The sequence below is a fragment of the Eulemur rufifrons genome, chromosome 3 (genome assembly GCF_041146395.1).
Source record: "Eulemur rufifrons isolate Redbay chromosome 3, OSU_ERuf_1, whole genome shotgun sequence".
NCBI classification, from domain to species: Eukaryota; Metazoa; Chordata; class Mammalia; order Primates; family Lemuridae; genus Eulemur; species Eulemur rufifrons.
The window spans coordinates 42,997,420-43,019,676 of NC_090985.1; the positions used below are offsets into that span (position 1 = coordinate 42,997,420).

Consider the following 22,257-nt stretch of genomic DNA (forward strand, 5'->3'; position numbering starts at 1 on the left):
TAGGGATAGAAATATTCCTATCTCTAATTCTGGAACCTGATTTAACATTATCCATATGTACATGTGGCCTGCATCCAGAGGAGAGAGGGGGTCTTTATGAAGCCTTGGAAGTCAGGCAAGACTCTCAGAATTACCTCACTCACTTCTCTATCATCAGAGAAAGACCCTAAAATATTCCCTGATCTGTTTTGGCCCTGCAGGTCATAATTTTGCAGAGAGAAGAGACTGCTTCTTATACAGTTCTATAGGCACTGTCTAGTGCCTAGACCGTGGCAGGGAAATATCAAGTGGTTAATCCATGTTTGTCAAATGGGTGAGTCAGTGGACCAGTGGTACTAGCCAGAACATGATTCCCTGTTGCCAGCAGACACTGCAACACATTTTCTCTGGGAATAAAGTACAATTCACATTATTTGTTCAAAGTGGCTTTGCTGGGGGATCATTTCTGTGTTCTCAACAATCACCCTTTCACAGGAGAATGCTCACATCATGGATTCTGTGTGATTTAGGGATTTCCTTACTCGGAAATATCAAGCTTCTCCATTTGGAGTGAGATGCAGGTATGATGATCTTTGAATGGCTATGTCTTTATTTTCCATGAATTTGTCATCCTTCTTAATGAAAAGAACACTAGATTAGAAGTCAGAAAAATGAGTGCTCTAGACTCAGGTTGCTAGTTGCTCAGTTGGCCCTGCAAATAACACAGCTCAGACACATGCCTTACTTATTCCAGGGGCTCTAAGAACCAAGGATACTTACAGAGCTTTAGAGATAGAAAGAGCAGAAAAAATGATAGAATACAAATTAAGCAATTTTACATTACTTGACCATAGTCATGTAGCTAGTTTGCAGCAGGCGTGAGATTAAAACTCATGGCTCTCCAACTTTCAGTCCGGGGCATAATTCACTCTACCTGGGTACACCTGCAAAGTGTTGGAAGAACTATTCAGAATTATGCAAACACATGACCCTGTCATTGCTGTTGTGCCATTAAGAAGTGTGGGGGATTTCCAAGGAATTGTCTGGAACTTTGGTGAGATCAGAGGTAGGAGTAGAGATTGGGAGTACCTCCAAGAGACAGAGTCAAAAAATGGAAGAGATGCCTGGAAAATGAGAAAGGGAATGAAACAGCAGCCAAACCTTCAGGAACATCAGGAGTGACAAGAAGATGGAATGAAAGTTGGTTTCTGATCACAATGACCCCATGTCCAAGCTCTCTCTTGCCCTAAGTAGAATTGACACTTTCCTCCTGTTCTGAAAGGCTTCTAAAATCATTCACAAGGCTCGTTTGTCAAACTACTTTATTTTGGCTCATAAAACATGTGGCTGTATAGTTCATCTAACTCTCCGACCTCCCTCCCCTATCTCACCACTTGTCTGTTTCTCATTCCTTGATCTCATTCTCTGGTCTGCGTAGAAACAGACTAAGTCTTGTATGAACTATAATCTGTTGGATTCCTCTTAGTTGTAGGTTTCTCAGACTCTACCCCATCTTCTTGACCTAGTTAGCTGTCCACCTGTAGGGCTGCTTTACTGCTCATTGGCACCTCCACTAATCGGCATAAAGAGGAAGAAACGTGAATCAACCCAACTGGATTCCTATCAGAGGGGAAAAAATTGTACTGGGGGACTCTATCAGAGAAAGTGGAGTTTGTGGGCATGTCTGTGTATTTCACAGAATTTCAGGTGAACATTCACTTTTGTGTGTCCTGATTTCCCAACACGCACACTAAGATAACCTGAAGTCAATAATATCAGTACCCAGAGCACAAAAATATCCCTGGTGTGTGTGTTGGGACGGAGGGTGCACATCCCTGCTGCGTAATTTAATTGGTTATATCTTAGCTATTGAATTCAAGCACCAAGTATTTTGGCTAAGGTGAATTTGGAGAATCTAGAAATAAAGTTGGAGTCTCATAAATGTAATACGAACTTACTGAATGAATATGTAGGAGGCAGGGAAGGGCAGTGGGGGTTGTACAACACCATAGTATAAAAGGAAGAGCTTGGGCTTTGGATGGGGACCTATCTGGATTTCAATCCCCACTTTGTTACTTGACTCGTTGCGTGACCTTATGTAAGTTTCTTTAAGTCTTCAATCGTCAGTTTTTTTGTCTGTAAAAAAGAAACATTAATACTTACCTCAAAAGAGAATTTATATGGCTTGAATGAAATATTTTATGTAAATGTCTGGCACAGGGCTGGCACGTGGCATTCAGTAAATTTAGCGCAGCAGATGAGGGCAATCAGCTGTCTAGCTTGCACATCTTTTTGGAAAGGTAGCACTCACTTCTGAGGAATATTTTTGGAGTGGAATTTGTATAGAGGCTTTTAGAAATCTCTAAATTTGTGGATGCAAGTAAAATATATACACATACTTTCCTCTATTAAGTGCAGTAAAAAGTATATGCACTGATCCTTTTGCTAAAATATGGACTTACCAATTGGCTCAGAGCTACCAATTCAATATTCTATGTTCTTTAGTTTATTCCTAACTTCTATTTTTTTTAAATTTCAGCTTATTATGGGGGTACAAAAGTTCAGGTTATATATATTGCCCATGTCCCGCCCCCCCGAGTCAGAACTTCAAGCGTGTCCATTTCCCAGACAGTGCGCATCGCACTCAAAAATATGGAACACTTCACGGATTTGCATGTCATCCTTGCACAGGGGCCATGCTAATCTTTTCTGTATCGTTCCAATTTTAGTATATGTGCTGCTGAAGTGAGCACCTAACTTCTATTTTATGGCAGAGAACTATCATTTTCATACAGCTTTCATCCTCAATACTATCATTTGGCCTTATAGGTCATTTTACAAAAATAAACTGAGTGTTTATTTGTGAAGTGTTTGTCTTTCATGCCTTCATGCAAGGGGAGAACAGCAGAGTAATGCTGGCATGTCTACGGAGGACTGTCAGCTAGGATCCCTCTAGATTTGAGTGTCAACCCACACTTTTAGAACTGGCCTCAGCAAAATTACAAACTACTGCAAGTCATCATCATGCAAAGTCACACAGAGTAAACACTGTATTAAATCCATGAAGACCAAAGATCTACTGTAGTGATCAAGTAAAAACTGAACTTAATAAATAATCAAAATGTATACCCAACAGTAGTGTGGCCAAAATTAGGGAGGGAGAAAAAACAGTGTAAACTGGGGTTTGCAGGGAAGCTTGCTGAGAAAAATCAGACTTGAGCTGGCCTTCAAAAAGGAGGAAAAGATTTGAAAGCTTTGTCTAGGTCATATGTGACCTACAGCTTACTTTCACAGAAAAAGTCCTCAAATGAAGAGTATATTACTTGATGCCTGGAAATGAGGTCATAAGTCAAAGTTATATAAATCAGTCCCAATTTCCCTGTAAATGGAATGTGAAATTTATTTATATATGTGGGTATAATTTTAACCAAGACCCTATTATCAATCTTACAGATATAACTCCATATTTAAAGAACTGAAAATTATAAAAACACTTTTCTAAAGTTTATATGAACTTGATTTTATGCCAGGCATGGTGGCTCATACCTGTAATCTCAGCACTTTGGGAGACCAAGCCAAGAGGCTCATTTGAGGCCAGGAGTTCCAGACCAGCCTGGGCAACATGGCCAGACCCCATCTCTACAAAAAACAGAGAAAAAAATTAGCGAGGTGCAGTGGCATGAGCCTGTTGTCCCAGCGACTTAGAAGAAGGCAGCAGGATCGAGGCTGCGGTGAACTATTACCATGCCCCCATCACTCCAGTCTGAGCAACAGAGCAAAACCCTGCTACTACAAACAAACAAATAAGCAAACAAACAAACACCCAAAATAAGCTTGATTTTAAACAGCAGTTGACTAAGTGTATAAAAGTGTTTTTTTTAATTAAAGCATAAAATAATGTATTCATAATTCCTGTATTTCTTCTCACTGGAAGAGATCAGAAGTTGAAGGAGAAGCATTTGTAGAAGTTTAGGGTTCTTGATGACTTGTGTAGAAACTAACCCATAGATATTGTTGTTTTCTCCTTTTGCTATTTAAACTTTTCTTGCAGAAAACAAGAACCTTAAGCATAATTGCTAGTTATTCTAGTGCACTTGAAATAGACAGGTTTCTGGAAGCTTCACCATGGACCTTGATATTTTTCTATAATAAGTAGACCTCGGAAATGTGGAAACCAACTTCCAGCACTAGATTTTTCACTCCTTGACCTTTTCCCACGTGTTTTTCCTTCATTCCAAGCTTCAAAGCTTTAGCTTGAATAATAACTGGGTTGAAAGGTAATATTAATATTATCCAGAGTCCAATAGCCATAAGACCAGAAAGGAACTATCACAGAAATATGTTTTTTTTTAATCCATCATCCTTTAGGGGTTGAACATCTTTTTGCTGATAAATAATCAAATAATTTTTAAAGACAAATAATGATTAGTCATTTGCTTGTGCATTTGATAAACATTCTTCAGCACCTATAATTCATTCATTTGGTGAATAACTATTCAGTACATACGCTATGTCAAGCGCTATGGTGGTGACAATTCAGATAAGTTCCTTGCTGCACTGGAGCTTACATTCCAGCAGGGAAGATGGATAATACGGAAGGAAAAAAAAAACAAGTCAGGTAGGGGTATGTGCTATAAAGGGAATGGGCAATGTGAATGTAAGGGACGAGGAAATTAATTTTAAATGATTGCTTATAATGGGCAAGTCAGTCGGTTAGAGAAACAAAGATGTTCTCAAGGAACTCATGAACAAATGGGAAAGACAAACATGGAAACCAAGAATTTCCAATATAGCACATGCTATAATTTATTTCTCTATTAAATCTGTGAGGGCTTATAGGAAGGAATCAGCTAACTTGGCCTAGGAGGTTAAGAAAGGTCTTAAGCTGAATCTTAAAGATCAGGTAGAGAAAGACTTTCTGGGTTGCAGCAATAGCATGTGCAAAGGCTTCAAGACACAAAATCCATGGCCTCATTTAAGAATAGCCATTAATCTTGGTTGGCTGGAGCACTGCATATATATATATTCGGGTGCTACTGCCTTTCTTAGCAACACCCTTAGGCATTTGTACCTTCACTTCTATGCTACTGTATTGCATTTTTAGAATTCTTCTTTGGAATGGCCTTCAAAGACAATTCCTTAGCAATGTGTGAAAATCTACTTTACAGTCACATGGGCATCCCCCTTTGCCCAAAGTGTATTCTCTTTTTCACTTTCACAGTGCTTGGTTCAGCTTAGTATCCTCCACCTGTTTAGACAATAGCTCCAGTCTCACAGAGCCAGGGACCTGGAGGTGGATTTTGAGCAGGGAGTGAGGTTGGGGCATGCTGGTGCCGAACCAAAGCCAACAAGCAAAGTGCCTCATCCAAAATGTATGAGGAAGCCAAATGCCTTAAGTTCCTTTGGAAAAGAATTCCACAGCATTTTCTAAGCCCCTACTACCAAGGACAAATGCTCTATTCTACTTTATTACTAGTTCTAGTGAGTTTCACGTATTAATTCAGTCTTCACCCAGTATATATAAATCTGTGGACTATCTTTCTTTTAAAAAGTTAGAGAGCTGTAGCATATTGCTTTTTATGAAATACAGTCTAGGGCTTTTTGTATGGTGCCAAAATAAATTTAGACGCGGCCACGCCAATGTCTCATCCCACAAAAACGTTCTTCCTTGGTGTCTTCAACTCCGAGGAGTGCACAAGTTATAATAACACAATTAAATAGTTACTTGGTGCTTTATACAGTGATTTTATACTCACCATTTCCTTTAACCCTCCTAAGAGCTCACTGATTCTACGCCTTTTAACTACCAGAGCACTCTCGGTTTGACGAGAGAGAGTGTCTGAGGCTGTGCTCCCAGCTCAGAGGTGTGGGCTGCCCGGTTCTGCAGGAGCCGGGCTGTTCCCTTTCAGAAGGAACACAGGCATCTCCCGTGACGTCATGTGTGCCTCACGGTTGTCATGGTGCAAAGTGCTTATCGGGATTCTGCCAAAAAAGGTGCGATCATTGAGAATAAAAACTACTCTTTGAATCGTGCTGACAAGAAAGCTGATCCCTGGTGTTGGAATGATTGGTCTGACCTTTTATTTTTAAGTGGTTTTATGCAAATGGAAGCTCTGAATGCTCTGTAATTTTTAAACATAATGTTTTTCTGTTTGTTTGTTTGTTTTCCTTTTTCAAAACAGCTACAAAAATGAAGCTAATTTCAAACACCAGTGTTGAGTCAGGTTATCATCTCTAAAATCGCCAACTGCTAATGGCCTCTACCTCATTGTTCCACCCCGAAAGGAAAGGGAAATTGACAGCCCTAACGCCAAATGTACTGTTAAATAATTACTCTGAATCATGACAGACTTGGAGATCTCAGGAAGCCTTTCTTTCCTAATAGAATTTTCCCATTCCTACTGGGTTTTGTTGTCCTCCAAGAAAAGGTGATAGGTGTGTAAGTACTATTTGTGCCAAATGAGGAATGACAGGGGATATTTGAGAGGCCCCACTCGGAGAGGAACAGTTTGTTTTTTTAAGAACTATTTATGACTACATCCAGTTAAGGAAGAAATTGATAGGAAAGAAAGAAAAAAAGAGAAAGGAAAGAGACAGGGGAAGGAAAAAGAAGAAAATAAATAAGGAAGAAGAAACACATGCTCTAATCATTTTACCTCCATTAGATTTAAACCAGCTTATGTTATTCAGATGATAAAAATAACATTTGGACTTCAAGAGACTTGCTTTAAAACTTTCAGCCCTGACCTTGAGGCTACTCACTTGGATCTCTAATGAATGGTACTTGATTCCTGGAAATATGATAATGCCATTTGGATGTTCAGTTTTCTCCTATTTTGGTGGTAAATCTGATAAATTCTTCATGTGATCAGAACAGCAAATCAATAACCATGAAGCCCTGTGGGTCCTGCAAAGGGATTTTTCCTCCCCTCAATTTTTAATGAGGCCCCGTATTCATCGTCTTCCCCAATGGCTACTTTGAACAAGATGTGCTCGGTGTGTGCCGTTGAGCTGATGCCAAGCTGCTGACCTTTGCATTCGATGAGCCCTCAGCCGAGACTCTGACCTAAGCGCAAACATATTGTTGGATCCATCATGTTGACTCTTGGCTCTGATACTAATGTGCAGCTAATGAGCTACATGGTGTACATATTAACCCCGGCTCTGGCAGTGCTAATGCCAGATGCACAGGGAGATGGAGTTGGGAGGAGGGCGGCAAGACGCCAGCGCACTGGCTTCTTAACAGACGTGGACAGCTAGAAGAGCTGTGTTGCAGAATACCTGGTTCATGGCTTCTGGGAAGTACTAAGCAATCAAGAGGTGGAGAAAATGTGCTGTCTTGTATCTCCTCTTAAATAAAAAAATCCCTCCACATCAGAGGAGTGCTTTATGAGCTATGAAATAGGGAGGAAAGTTGAAATGTTTAAAGGGTCAGGTAATGGCTTTTTATTACCAAAGGGAAGCTGATGTCCAGCTCTGCTGTTGATAACAGTAGGATTTAAGACCTGCAGGCATGGCCATGTGGCACTGACCACAAGCACATTGGTGACATTTCAAGACAGTGCTGCGTTGTCTGTTTTTTTTTTTTTTTTTTTCCAAGAGATGGCAGGCGAGGGCACAGAAGAGCATGTTACTGGCTTTGGAAGCAATTTTTCAAAAAGCAGTTGTTGAAAACATTTCTACCAGTGATATAACATGCCAGAAAAGGACTTGTATCTATTAATAATTTGTTACTGCATCCAGAGCACCTAGCACTGTTCGTGGCTCCCCGTTCAAGGCAGATTGGTTGAACTGGTTAAGGAATTGAGAAAATTGATTGTAAACTCAACCAGGTGACTAAGGATAGCTATTCAGCCATTTGAATTTAGACAAGGTATCTCTCTTAAATTTATTCCAACTGCCTCATTTTACAGGTGAGAAAACCTAGGCACCGAAGGGATACATAACTTTGCACCATATCGTACTGTTTCCTCTAAGTACTTAGGTTGTATGCAAAAGAAGGGTACCTGCTGTGATACTGTGGATAAACAGTGGACACCAACCCCAAATGACCCGGCTCTTATCCTCACTCTGGCCTTTTGAGCTGTTTCTTCTTGGACAAACCACTAACAGTCTCTCTGAGCTCCTGCATCCTCCTTTGTAAATGGTAGTAGTAATGCATATGAAAACACTGTGTAAACTTTGGAGTCCCATATAAATGTAAGCTCTTAATATTATCATTAATTTTCCAAGACTCTGCTTTCCAAACTCTGTTATTATAGTTTAAAAATGAGGTATGCATGAGAAAAAAGAAAGAGAAAGGAACCATGATCAAATAACTTGAAGAAAATGCTCTGTTCTGCCTTTTGGAAGATATTAAAGGCTCTGAGACCTCCTGATATAAAGAAACCCATCTGAATTTGTTTAACATAGTGATTCCTAAGTCAGTCTCACATTTGTGATTATCCATCTTTAACCTTGTAAGGATGAAAGGGAAAATGCCATGTACCTTTTTCTGTACAAATGTCAGTAAACCTATATTTATTTATTCACCATCACTGAGTAAGCACCCAGTGCATTGTTGTAGCGTAGCAGCAGTATTGTAGTGTTTCTTAAGAGTGCTGTGTGGAACTCCATCAGAACTGCCTGGAGAAGGGATAATGTCAGTTAAAAATGCAAATTTTGTACCGATTAACACCCCTCTCTTCATTCCCTCCCCACCACACACACACATTTCCCAGCTTCTAGTAACCATCATTCGTTGTCCTCTCCAACTCCATGAGATAAACTTTTTTAGCTCTCCCATATGAGTGCAGACATGTGATACTTGTCTTTCTGTGCCTGGCTTATTTCCCTTAATGTAATGACCTCCAGTTCCATCTGGGTAACTATGGTTCACAATAATATATTGTGTATTTCAAAATAGCTAGAAGAGAAGATTTGAAATGTTTCCAACACAAAGAAATGATAAATGTTCGAGAAGATGGATAGCTATCCCAAATACCCTAATTTGATTATACATTGTATGCATGTATCAAAATATCACATTTATCCTATAAGTATGTATAATTATAGCATATTAATAAAAAAAGTTTTTTTAAGTGCAGATTTCAGGGCCCTAAACCAAACCTACTGATTCAGAATCTACACAGTGTCTGGGGCCTGAAAATCTACATTTTCAGCAAACTCCCAGGAGATTATGATACACAATGAAGTTTAATAACTACCATCATATACCATGGTACAGAAGAGCACAGACTACAGAGTTATTTTCTTTGTTTTATGACTTACTATTAATAGCTCTGTGACCTGAGCAAGCTACTTTAATATTTCTAAGCTCCAGGTTTCTTATCTGTGAAAGGGGTGTAATAACTACTTTGCAAAGATTTTGTGAAGATTAAATGATAGAATGTGCTTATTACATCTGATATAATAAGATGTCATTCATAGGAATAGCTACTGTTATTGCTATTATGCAACTATGCAAAGTGGAAACCACTTCCTTGGAATACTCACTGTCCAGCCAGATTGTTAAATTTTAGCAGTTAACTGCAGTCACCATGATGTGGCCCACAGGGGAGATATTTGAGATAACCTTCAAGTAGGTGTCTTCTAGGTAAGAACCAAGCCCATTGATACACATTAAAAAAAAAAAAAAAAAAAAACAATCGCAAGAGCACTTCCAGGAAACCCAAAGGGTAAGTGCCACGTATCTGGCACTGCCTTCTTGGTAGCTGTGTGGCTTGATTTCCTATTACTGACATATCAGAAGTAATTCCTCTTTTGCTGATTTAATTAATTTTCTTCACAGACTGTTGTAGGGAATGTGGAAAAAATGATTGCAAGTATTTTGAAATAATGTAAAATAATAGTTCCAGTTTCCTTATTAATTGTTTTTTTTTCCTCCCTAGAGTTTTTAATTGTGATTTGGTAACTTTTGGTTTTGCTTCTCCACCCTTCAGTGAAGGTATAACTGGCTACCAGGTGGCTAAAAGTGACCACGAACAAAGATCGAATTAATTCCAAGCTTAGTGATGGATAAGATGAATAACAACAGCATTAATTCCAGAAGCAATCTGTTTAGCATTATCAATAAAATTCAGCAAATTTGGGTTAAGTGCCTGCTGTAGGGTCAGCCCTGCTCAGGGGCATCAGTGGGCTACAAATGCAAAATATGGCCCTTATTCTCAAGGAGTTTATAAAGTGATTAATGGAGGAAACAATGAATTGAGAAGTTTCAAAATAAACTAATGAATAATAGAAAAAATGTATGTGTAAAGCAAAACACACTCCAGCCTGGGATAGAACAAGACCCTGACTCAGGAAAAAAAAAAAAAAAAAAGATGTGTCCCTACAGAGCAGCTTTATCCTGAAGCATCTTCCAGGTGCTGCCAGAGTTTCGATGGCTTAAGTCAATGTTTGTAATAATTACCCAGCTTTGAGTTTCCTGGATCATGTAGGCAGTATACATACTAATCTCAGCCCCTTGTGAGGCAGAAGGCTGTGGTCACAAATTATCAGAGGAGACCCTTTTGTTTTTTGAGATAAGGTCTCACTCTGTTGCCCAAGCTAGAGTGCAGTGGTGTCATCCTAGCTCATAGCAACCTCCAGCTCCTGAGCCCAAGTGATCCTCCTGCCTCAACCTCCCAAGTAGCTGGGATTACATGTGTGCACCACCACACCTGGCTAATTTTTCTATTTTTTGTAGAGATGGGGTCATGGTATGTTGCTCAGGTTGATCTCTAACTTTTGGGCTCAAGAGATCCTCTCGCCTCGGCCTCCTAAAGTGATGAGATTACAGGTGTGAGTCTCTGCACCTAACCTCATCCTGCATTTTTAGGTACTTGTAGCACAAGGGTTTTTAAGATAGCTAGTCTTCCACTGCTGGAGTGAAAAGTTATATAGTGGGTTCATTGAGAATGCATGAAATTTATACATTAATTTAGGGAGGAGCAACATCTTTATGGTAATGAATATTCCCTCCCAAGCACGGAATATTTGTTTAGATTTTCTTTGTGTTCCTTGATTAGATTTCTAAAATTTTCTTTATGTGGATTTTTACTTCATTTTATTTTTTATTTACTTTTATTTAGTTTTAGATGTTTATTTGGAATGTTTTCATTCCTAACTTCTATTGACTGAAATTATGACTGAGAAGGCTATGATTTCTATAAATTTTGCACGTACTTGTTGGATTCTTTTGTTGTTTATAATAGTTTTCCAATTGTGTCTCTTGGGTTTTCCAGGTATACAATCATCTCAACCCCAAATTATGATAATTTTACCTCTTTCTTTGAATTTTCTATTCCATTACTTAATTTTTCTTGCTGGATTAGCAGTACTTTCTTAACAGCATTATATGATAATGGGGACAGAGAGCGTTTTTGTATTTTCCCTAACTTAAGCAGGAATGCCTCTCCTGAATTCTCGTTAAGCCTCACAACGGTGATGGACATTTATGTAGGTCTTTAGATTTTAAAAGCATTTTTCTCTACATTGTCATGTTTGAATTCTTGACACCACTTGGTTTTGTGAGACACAGAAAATGCCCAATTTGATCAATTTTCTTTTAAAGACAACTTATTGAAAATTTTACCTCAGTGACCAACAACCTTCAATTGTACCTGCAGGTGGAAGTTTTATCCACTTTTGGTTACTAGATGTAGTGGTAATACCTGCCTATTCACAAGCTTCCTATTGTCTGTTTCTTACTGAAACACAAATCTGGTTATCTTCTCTTCAACTAAAAATCAAGTGAGAAAAATTTAAAAAGCAGTGAAATGATTTGGACTTATATATATACAAATATATGTATGCACACACACATTAGTATAATGTATATAGTATAGAGTATATACTGTATACATAGTATATAGTGTGTGTGTGTGTGTATGTGTGGGTGTGTGTGTATACACACCTCAGTATAAAATTTTAGGAAAATAGCTATTACTTTAAGATGCTTATATAAAGCACCTGGAAACTCTGTCCTGAACTGTTTATATTTACACAGTTGATGGCATTAACTAAGGGTCACCACTGTAAGTTTATGATGTAGTTTGTATATTCCACAAAGGTGCCCAGATCCGGGGACTAGTAGGGGCAAAATCCAATTGACATTCTACCCGCCAAGCCTCACACCCTGGCAGGGCCTGACTAAGGGCCCCTCTTAGTCTGTAGCTAAACGTCGCACCTGCAGGGTTGTGTCTGTCCAGAAAGCGGCGCCTTTTCGTCATTCACTGAAAGATTCTATACGGCTGATACCACAAGCGGTGGAGTAAACTTACTTCCCTAAAGTCTAATTCCATACACAGCTCATGGGAGTCACAGTGCAGCCTCACACTAGTATTACACTGGGGTTTTGCCTCCTCTGGACTTTGCTTTAACTGCACATTCCCAGCTGTTAGCCTGATAGCTACTTCCTGGGAGTTTGGCATCTCCATGGGAAATGGAGTAAGTAAAAACTCCCTTCAGAGGCACGTTGTGAGGGGTGGGAACAGCACACTGACTCCTGAAAGCAGGTAGATTCCGGTGCATTTGTACTCCGCAAAGGCCTCGGCCCATCTCCTGCTGCTCCTCCAGCTTAAGAGAAAGGGAACTGCAGAGTCAGCACTGCTCAATCAGATGAATATAGAGGTCGAGGGAATTCTGTACAACACCTGCTCTACACTTACTATACACAAAGACACAGAGATGCAGGAACATGCTGTGACCAACCCAAGACCACACGCCTGATAACTGGAACGTGGAGACTGAAATATAGGATCCTGACTTATGACTTTCTTATCAGTAATGGTTACTGAGCTATCTAATTCAGTCTTAGGCTCTGATGCTAACATATTTGGAATAGTTGGATATATGAATTTAAAACACCAAAGTCAGAGGCTTCCAAGCCTCAGGCTAATTAGTGGGCTCTGATAGGACCACATGAGAAGAGAAGAATTGGTATTTGGGAAGCCTGCGAGAGGGGGCCAGCTAGCTGTGGAGGCCTGACTGACAGCTGATGGAGACTCAGGTACTGAGAGCACCACCGTGAGCCCTGAGAAAGCGGAGGACACCCCTGTGCAGAGACAGACGACGTTCCGATGGAGAAGCCAAGGTGACACTGAAAGAGGCCTCCCTATTTATTTATCCCTTGTGAGTCATTTTTTTCCTTTTGTTGTAATCAGAGTGTCTGGACCAACACTACCTTCCACACGCAGACACCCGGGCGTGGAACCCTGGAAGCGCAGGATTCCTTTTGCCAAAGCCCCAGCCGACGGCTCTCTCAGTCCCTACTGAGAAGGGCTGCCGCCGCCTCTTCTTCATCATCCCTGGTCAACATCTACCATGGGGAGACGGAAGCCTCACTCAGCCACTTTCTAATTCTGTTAGAAAGAGCTGTGTTCTCCCAAGTGATTAGTGAATTGATCACTGAACTGAATTTTAGGTCCGAATATTCTGAGGTGATTTCTAAATGCAAGTTGGGTCCCACAGGACCTCTGGGTGACATGGGACCCAGCAGATGCTTCTTCTCACCGAAGAGCACATGGACACAGAGTGTCATGTGCTATAGGTCAGTGCTTCTCAAACTTGGGAAGGACATGTTAAAACATGGATTGCTGGACCCTCCCCACCCCAGGAGTTTCTGATTCAGTAGCTTTGGAGTTTTATCCAAAAACTTTGCATTTTTAGCAAGTTCTCAGGCAATACTGATGATGTTGGTTCCAAATTACACTTTGAGAAATGCTGCTTTGGAACAATGCTTTTCAAAAAAAAACAAGAAACAAGTGATAGGTGGGGAATGACTACTAAAAGGTCTGGAGTTTTTTGGGAGGATGGTGAAAATGTTCTAAAATTAGATTATGGTGATAGCCCCCCAACTCTGGAATTATAAATAAGAATCATTGAATTGTATATTTTAAATGAGTGAGCATTGTGGTGTATCAATAGTATGATAATAAAGCTGTTTAAAAGTCATAATTTATTAGTGGGTTCTGAAATTCATTTAGAGGGCTACAAACTATTTTTTCTTTTAATTAAATAGAATAGAATAGAAAATATTAGAACGTATTTTAAAAAGTGTATTAGTCACGGTTCTCCAGACAAACAGAAGCAATAGGATGTCTGTGTGGATGGATAAATGGATAGATAGGTATATAGATAGATAGATGGATGGATAGATAGGTAGATGGATGGATGGATGGATGGATGGATGGATAGGTAGATAGGGAAAGAGAGATTTATTTTAAGGAATTGGCTTATCCGATTATAGGGCTGATAAATCTGAAATCTGTGTGGATGGATAAATGGATAGATAGGTATATAGATAGATGGATGGATGCATGGATGGATGGATAGGTAGGTAGGGAGAGAGAGAGAGATTTATTTTAAGGAATTGGCTAATCCGATTATAGGGCTGATAAATCTGAAATCTGCAGGGCAGATGGGCGGGCTAGAAATGCTGGCAAAAGATGAAGTTGAAGCCTAGAGTCTAAGGGCAGTGTGAAGACAGAATTCCTTCCTTTTGGGGGAACCTCACTCTTTTCTTTTAAGGCCTTCAGCTGACTGGATAAGGCCCATTCATGTTATGGAAGGTAATTTGCCTTACTCAAAGTCTACTGATTTAAATGTTAACCACATCCAAAAAATACATTCACAGCAACACCTGGACTGATGTTTGACTGAACAGCAGAGCACCGTAGCCTAGCCAGGTTAATACGTAAAATTTACCATCACACAGACTAAAAATATCATTTTGTAAAACAGTTGTTGCCATTTGCACACACATGCACACCTATGCATGAAAAGACTTGTAATTTTTAAATGTCTTCATTATATGTGGGTCATAGATTTAAAAGTACAAAAGCCTCTGCTTTAGAAAACTTCATCAAGTAAGCAAAACAAACAAACAAAACACCTGCTTTCGCACTTTTGGTGAAAGCACATGGAATTTAATGAAGTCTTTTTGCCTCCAACTTGAAGACCCAGTGGGAAGAAAGTAGTCTCCAGATTTCCGGTTGCCTTCTCTGGCTCTCACCTTTATTACTCTACTAGACAGCCATATGCTTGTGACTGTCTGAGGGCTCGTAATGCCAAGCCTGGGATGATTGAACCAAGTGGAAAACACATGTAGGCTGGCACGAGCGTCGTGTAGACAGATCAGGATGATTAAGCGGCGCGCGCCTCCTTATATCGTTAACATGTGACCAAGCAGTTCATTTGGAGGAGGCAGTTTTGTAACGGCAGCTTTAAAAATAAAAACGCTGTGATTTCTTACTTACCCAGTTGTGTGCAGAGCTGGCAGTCTTGACCTCCCACTCCACCCCCAGGCAGGGCAGGCAGTAAGAGTCGGGGACGGAGTAAGACACAAGAAGTGAATGAAGTTGTCCCTGGTACACATTGCTTTGTATTTGTGTGTGTGTGTGTGTGTGTGTGTGTGTGTGTGTAGAATACACACACACAAAAATTAAGGGTCTTTAATTTTTTTTTTTAGCACATATCTCTCCTGGGTTAGAGATGGGATCAGGCTCAGGTATGAGGTATGGATGTCTGTGGGGTACTTTTAGTAAAACACGATTTAAGTTGTTTTTAAAGATAATTTCAGATGGTCTCATCCAAGTAAGGTGTCTCAGAATGTCAGATGTTTTCATTCTCATGAGATGAATGAAATCTTCATTCTGACATCCAAATCCATCGCCCTTGGTATGCAATGAGTACACCACCCCCACCACATGCTGTCTGCCCGCCCTCCCCACTGGAAACCAGTCTGATGATGACTACAGGAACGCAAATCTCTTTGGTGAGATTGGGATTGTTCCCCAGGTGAAAGTGTCCGTCACGTCTGACCCATCCGTATTCCCAGCAGCACTAGCTCCTGGCACCTTCTAACCTAACCCATGGGGCGCCAGCCAAGCTGCCACACCTTTCCCCTTTGTCTCTGTCTCCTGGGCACCATGCTCTTTTACCTACTTAGTAGGGGGACGTGGTGGCATGTTTTGTCCTGTCTGAACTGTTCGCTTTTCCTTCCCATCTCAGTCTAACCAGTCCCCTGTGCTCAGGCTGGGCCTACTGGACGAGGCTGGGTTAGTCTTTCATTCTGCCCCCTCTCTTCACTTGGCTGACCCTGCTTTGTGTCCTGTGCGTCCTTCAGCCCACAGTCTTACAGCTGGGCCTCATCCCACTTCCTTAAGGCCGAGCCCAGTTCCCCTCAGTCTCTTGCTGCTCTCATGTCACGGCCAGCCTCCAGCTGAACTGCAAAACCACGCGGTCTGACTGTAGGACTACCACACTGTGCCAACCAAGATAGATTATAGACAAATTAAATAGCAAATCGATGCACAGAATAATAGACAAATAGAGAATTCCAGCTACCTATTGCTGAGTAATATCTACCTCAATTAAATGCTTTTTAATTGAGGCAGCAGCATCAAAACAACAACCATTTTAATATCCCTCACAATTCTATGGGCTGACTGGGTATAGCTGAGTAACTCCTGTTCCACATGCTGTCAGCAAGGGCTGCAGTCCTCTGGAGGCTTGACTGATGGCACACGTGTGGCTGGCAGCCGGTGCTGGTTGCCAGCTGGGAGCTCTGCTGGGATTGTCAACCGGAGCACCTTGGTTTTCCATGTGCCCTCTCTGTATGGCTTGGGCTTCTCTTAGCATGGGGGCTGCATCCCAGGGGGCAGGGTTCCCAGTGCGGAAAGGCTGAAGTTGCAAAATGTCTTAAAACCCAGTCTCAGAAGTTACACAGCATCATTTCTGCTGCATCCTGTTAGTCAAAACAAGTCACAGGGCCAGCTCAGAAGAGGGAAGCAGACTCCACCCCTTGATGGATTTGTGGCTATATTGACCACACAAAGTCAGAGAAACAGATAAAAAGAATAGGTGAATTGAAACATTCCAACTAAAATTTTGAGGAGATAGGTAGTGTTTTATATGCTTCTTGTTGCTTCCCTGCATTTTCTGATTTTTCTAACAATAAATAAATTGCTGTTTTAACCTTAATAAGTATAGTATATGCGTAATCGATATGCTATAAGTAAAACTTGATGAATTTTAACAAACCTAGCATCCATATGAAGAAAGAGAATATTAGCAGCACCCCACAGATCTTCAATAGCTATTACTTTGCAAAGAGAAAAACATGTAATATTTAAAGAGAATCTATCATTTAAAAAAAAAAAAACTCTTGCCAATCTTCTATTCTTTACAACTAAGACATATCTTTGATATATGCAAAATAACCACAAACCTTTAACTATTCTTGCAATTATAGATGTCAGGGTTCAATTGATTAATATCCAACAATTCCCAACGAATGAATAGAAGTGGGTTTTTCCAAAAGTTAAATGGCCAGTCTGAATGTTTGCTGCATTGACTGATAAAGCTTTTATCGTTGTCAAATGGTATTTAATTCTTCAAATTTGTTTTAAAATGAGGCATAAATAAATATAAGATCTGTGTTTCTAGCAAAAACATCAAGCAGCAATTAGCTTCAAAAACATATGAGAAAAAATCTGCCTGAGCACACAGTGTCATTTTGTCCAGCTCACTGCTTCAAAGTGTAAGAGCTAGATTCTGATGAGATAGAAATCACCCAACTGTACAGCTCACTGTTAATATAAATCACTTGTGTAGTACTTTTGTTAACTTTTAATGTTTGTTTCTATTTTGCAATGGAAACTGATGAAAAATCAAGGACCAAAGCTTGTTCTCACTCTTTGAATCTTAAGTCTCCCTCGTGGTATTTGCCTTCCCTGGACACCTTGTGTATAGGCAGTACCCTTTCTTCCCGCTTGGTTTGGTTTCTACATAGTACCTATGGTAGCCTGAATAATGCCCTACAAAAATAGCCAGCTCCTAAGCCCCAGAACTTGTGAACATTGCCCTATATGGAAAAAGAGTCTTTGCACATATGGTTAAATTAAGGATTTTACCATGCGGAGATGATCTCAAATCTTCTTGATGGGCTCTAAATGTAATTGCAAATATCTCTTTTTACATACAACTCACATTTCTCTGAATCAAGTATCTTTACAAGAGGGAGGCCAAGGGAGACCACAGAGAAGAGAAGCAGTGTGATAGAAGCAGAGTCAGAGAGGGAAGATGCTGTGGCTCTGGCTTTGAAGATGGAGACATGCAAAGAATACAACTCTAGAAGCCAGAAAAAGCAAAAGAAAGGATGGATCCTTTCCTAGAGCCTCAGGAGGGAGAGCAGCCCTGTGGACACTTTGACTTTTCCTCGGTCACACTAATTTTGGTCTTCTGGCCTCTGGAACTATAAGAAAATTAGTATCTATTGTTTGAAGCCACCAAGTTTTGATAACTCATTACAGAGGCATAGGAAACTCATACAGTACCTACCACAATTTGAATGATTTGTTTACTTCCCTGTTTTTATTTTTATCTCCCTCACTAGACTCTAAGCTCCTTGTCTGACTTTTTCACCGCTATCTGCAGTTCAGTACTTGGCACAGAGTGAAAACAACATGTTGGAGAAGGCCTTTTTGGAGGAGGTTTATGGATATTAAGGGATGGAGAAAGCTTGATCAGGCATAAAGAAGTAGGAGAGGGCATTACAGATGGGGCTCCAGTATATGCAAATGTGCAGGGGTGAGAATGAAGAAATCACATGTGGCTTTTTGAACCCAATGAAAAAATGGCCAGCTGAGCCCTGAGTTCCCTTGAGAAAAAGGACACTCTCCCTGGAGAGATGACATGAGGCCAGATTGAGGAGGACTTTGAAAACCAAGAGGAGAAGCAGACAGGAATGGAACGGGATGCTGTGAGAGTTGGAAGTGGTACTTGAGGCTGGTTTGCCCAGGGAGCAGAAGTACCAGCAAAGCAGCCCCCCACCCACCAAAAAGAGAAAGATTTTAGTCTTGAGGAATTAATGAAGACTTTTGCAGTTGGAAAAATCCTCCAAGAAACTCTTTTAATTTCAGCATACAGTGTATGTCCTGTTTTAAAGTTAAGTCTTGATTTTAGTTTGAATTATATATAAAGAATAGAACCACAACCTTTTCAGGATTAAGGTCTTCTGCCTTTGGGGCTGCAGGCTGGGCCAGAAGTATGACTCATGCCTGGCCTGGGTCCTGATGCTCGTTGTGTGGCTCAGTTCTGGGGGACCTTTTCCAGTCTGCAAAGATCAGCAAAGTCGTTGGCTCTGCCTCCTCCCATGGTAGCGCCCCCAGACTCTTGCTTTGTATAATTACCTGATGATTACATCCTTATTAAGAACTTGCCAGTCAAAATGGCAATCAATTAGCAAACTCAGTCATTAGGATCCTTCTTTGTGATTTTTTGTGAATGATACTTCTTTTTTCACTAAAGTGATGCCCCAGTACTCCTGAAAACTGCCGTCTGTCTGTGAAAATGCCAATTCAGCAAGAATGATGGCTATGGAATAGGAGTGTGCAAATCACAGATGCTTATAAAAATCTATCTCACTGCTTGTGGGAGACAGATAAATGGCTCCCCTAGAGATGTTGTACTAGTTCCTATAGCTGCTGTAATAAATTACCATAAACCTAGTGGCTTTAAAAACAAAAATTTATTCTCTTATAGATCTAGAATGCAGAAGTCTGATATCAGCATCTCTTAGCCAAAATCAAGGTGTTGGTGGGGGCATGCTCCCTCTGGATGCTCGAGGGGAGAATCCATCTCTTGCCTTTTCCAGCTCCCAGTGGCCACTGGCATTCGTTGGCTTGTGGCCACATCACTCTAATCTCTGTCTCCGTGGTCACACTGCCTTCTGCTCTTCTGTCTGAAATGTCCCTCTGCCTCCCTCTTATAAGCAGACTTGGGATTGCATTTAGCCACCACCTGATAATTAAGGATAGTTTCCCTAGCTCATGACCCTTAACTAATCACATCTGCAAAGTCTTTGCCATATAAAGTAGTACTCACAGGTTCCAGGACATGAACGTCATGTGGGGGATCCACTGTTGAGCCTACCACAGATGTCTATGCCCAAGTCACCAAAACCTCTGAGTATGTGATTAAGGTCATGGACTTTGAAGTGGAGAGAGTAGCCTGGATTAACCAGGTGTGTCCAGTGTAATCACATGAGCTTTTAAAAGAGAAGACGCCTTCTTGACTGTGGTCAGAGAGATGAGACTAAAGAAGAAGACACAGAAGAGAGTTGAAGCATGAAAGATTGTATCCACCGTTGCTGGCTTTGAAGGTAGAGGGTCAGGTGGGGATGTACCAAGGAACGAATGCAGGCAGTCACCTAGGAAACAGGGACCTTGGTCCTGTAACCACAAGGAACTGAATTCTGCCAACAACTCGAATGAGCCGGGAAACAGATTCTCCTCTAGGGCCTTTGGGAGGGAGCACAGCCCTGCTGCCATCTTGATTTCAGCACGATGAGACCTGAGTCAGACTTCTGACCTACACGGCTGTGAATCTATGTTGGGTCGTAATTGGTTATGGCAGCAATAGAAAACTAATACACAGCTGTAAACAGTGGGTTTAACGAACAGAGGAGGTCTCCATTTCAGTAGTTTTCAGTGTAAAATAACAGGCATACAGATATAATCAAAATTCATACATTTTGGTGTGTCTGGTCTCTAGAGAGAATACTGTGACACGCTTTTGGTTGAATGAGTGTTGACGTTGACATTTGTGTATGCATGCATTTATGTGTGCGTGTTATGTAGAGAGATGCTGGAAATTATTTTTTCAGCTTTAAAGGACAGAGAAACTTAAGAGGAACAGGTTTGAGGAGCAGCCTGTGAAACGATGCACTTCTCTCTGCTTTATGCCTTGCCCCTTTGAGGGGTGTGTGTGTGTGTGTGTGTGTGTCACTGGGCATGGGCAGGGAAGGTAGTGAACACACACGCACAGATACACAGACACACAGACATGAAGAAGGAGCTTATGACATTGACCAAGGAAGTGAGTCCACTGCAGGTGCCTGAGCAGTCAGACCTCAAGGAAAACCAAGAATGGTTACACCCGAGGAGGAGGTTTATCCTGGACTCTGGGCCTTCTGCTTGACTCTTGCCTTCACTTTTTTTTTATCGTGATAAAATATACATAACATAAAATAGACCATTTTAACCATTTTTAAGTGCTACGGTTCAGTGGCATTAATTTAAGTATGTTTACATTGTAGTGTGACCATCAGCACCGACAGGACTTCTTCTCAAACTGTAACTCGGTACCCATTGAACAGTAACTCCCCTTACCCTGGCCCCATCTTGCCTTCACTTTTGCCCATGAGATATAAAGAGGGCAGACGTGTCTTCTGAAATGATAGAAAAACATAGGAATAAATTTCAAGTTTGAAATAGTTCAGAAATCTCAAAGTCATCTGAGGTTTATATACTAAGACATGAGCTCCGTAGAAGAGACAGCCTCCCCTGTTACCTGACAAAAGTGTTAAAGGCTCATAAAAACTCAGATGACACAAAATTGAGTCAAAAGAACATTGAAAGTCCTTCCTCTCTCCTCTGCCTGATGCCACCCTAAGAAAGAACCCCCAGACAGTTTTCTATGTCCTTCCTTCCAGACAAGGACTTTTTGTATTTTCGAATTTGGGCCAGCTTTAAAAATAGAATCCCCAGATAGTTTTCTAGATGAGGTGATTTATGGGATTAGGAAAAACCTCTGTCCAATGTGCCCTATCCCCAAATAATTTTCTCATCATTCCATTTTATGGCTGAAATCCCATCATAAACAATTCATTTCTTTGGCCTAATGGTTTGTCCTTTCTTAAGATGCAAATACCACTTATAAGACTCACTCGTTAAGCCCTAACAATCCTGTAAGAATGAGTTTATTTAAACTGAGTCATTCCCTCTCCCTGTTCCTGGATCTCTTCATTTGTTTCTTTCCTTCCTTTTCAGTCCATCACCACCAGAGACTCTAAGTTCTATAAGGACAGGGACTACTTGTGCCTCATTTACTGTCTGATTCCTGGGATGGAATGACACAGGATGTTCTCAGTGGGTATTTGATTGGATGGGAGACCTTGAGCTAATGGACTCAGACATGAGACCTAAGGGTGCTGAGACATAGAGGAGGCAGAGGACATGTGATGTGAGTGTGTGAAGCTGCCCCAGGGCGGCTATTCAGCTGCTGCACGCTGCCCCGGCTTAGGGCTTGTTTCCTCCTTGCACCTGCTTCAGTGTCTATCTGTGCTGGTGGTTAAATATTTTGGACATCACCCCTGGTGCCACAATTAAACTTAACTGACCTCACAGTTCTCTGCACGATGTACCCTGTGAATCAAAACTCTAGAACTGATTTTTTTTTTTTTAAAGTTTGAGAAGATGGAAAATCAAAGCAAGAGAGGAGTATCTGGGGTTT

General features: G+C 40.8%; 1 protein-coding gene and 1 non-coding gene across 2 annotated transcripts in view; one reads left to right on the forward strand and one right to left on the reverse strand.

Moving 5' to 3' along the window:
* The window catches only part of SNTB1 (syntrophin beta 1), a 239,189-nt gene that overhangs the window by 160,561 nt on the left and 56,371 nt on the right, over positions 1–22,257 (forward strand). The window lies entirely within an intron of this gene.
* Positions 2,626–2,732, reverse strand: LOC138382044 (U6 spliceosomal RNA). Its single transcript, XR_011233221.1, has one exon. It is a non-coding gene; the product is annotated as a U6 spliceosomal RNA (small nuclear RNA).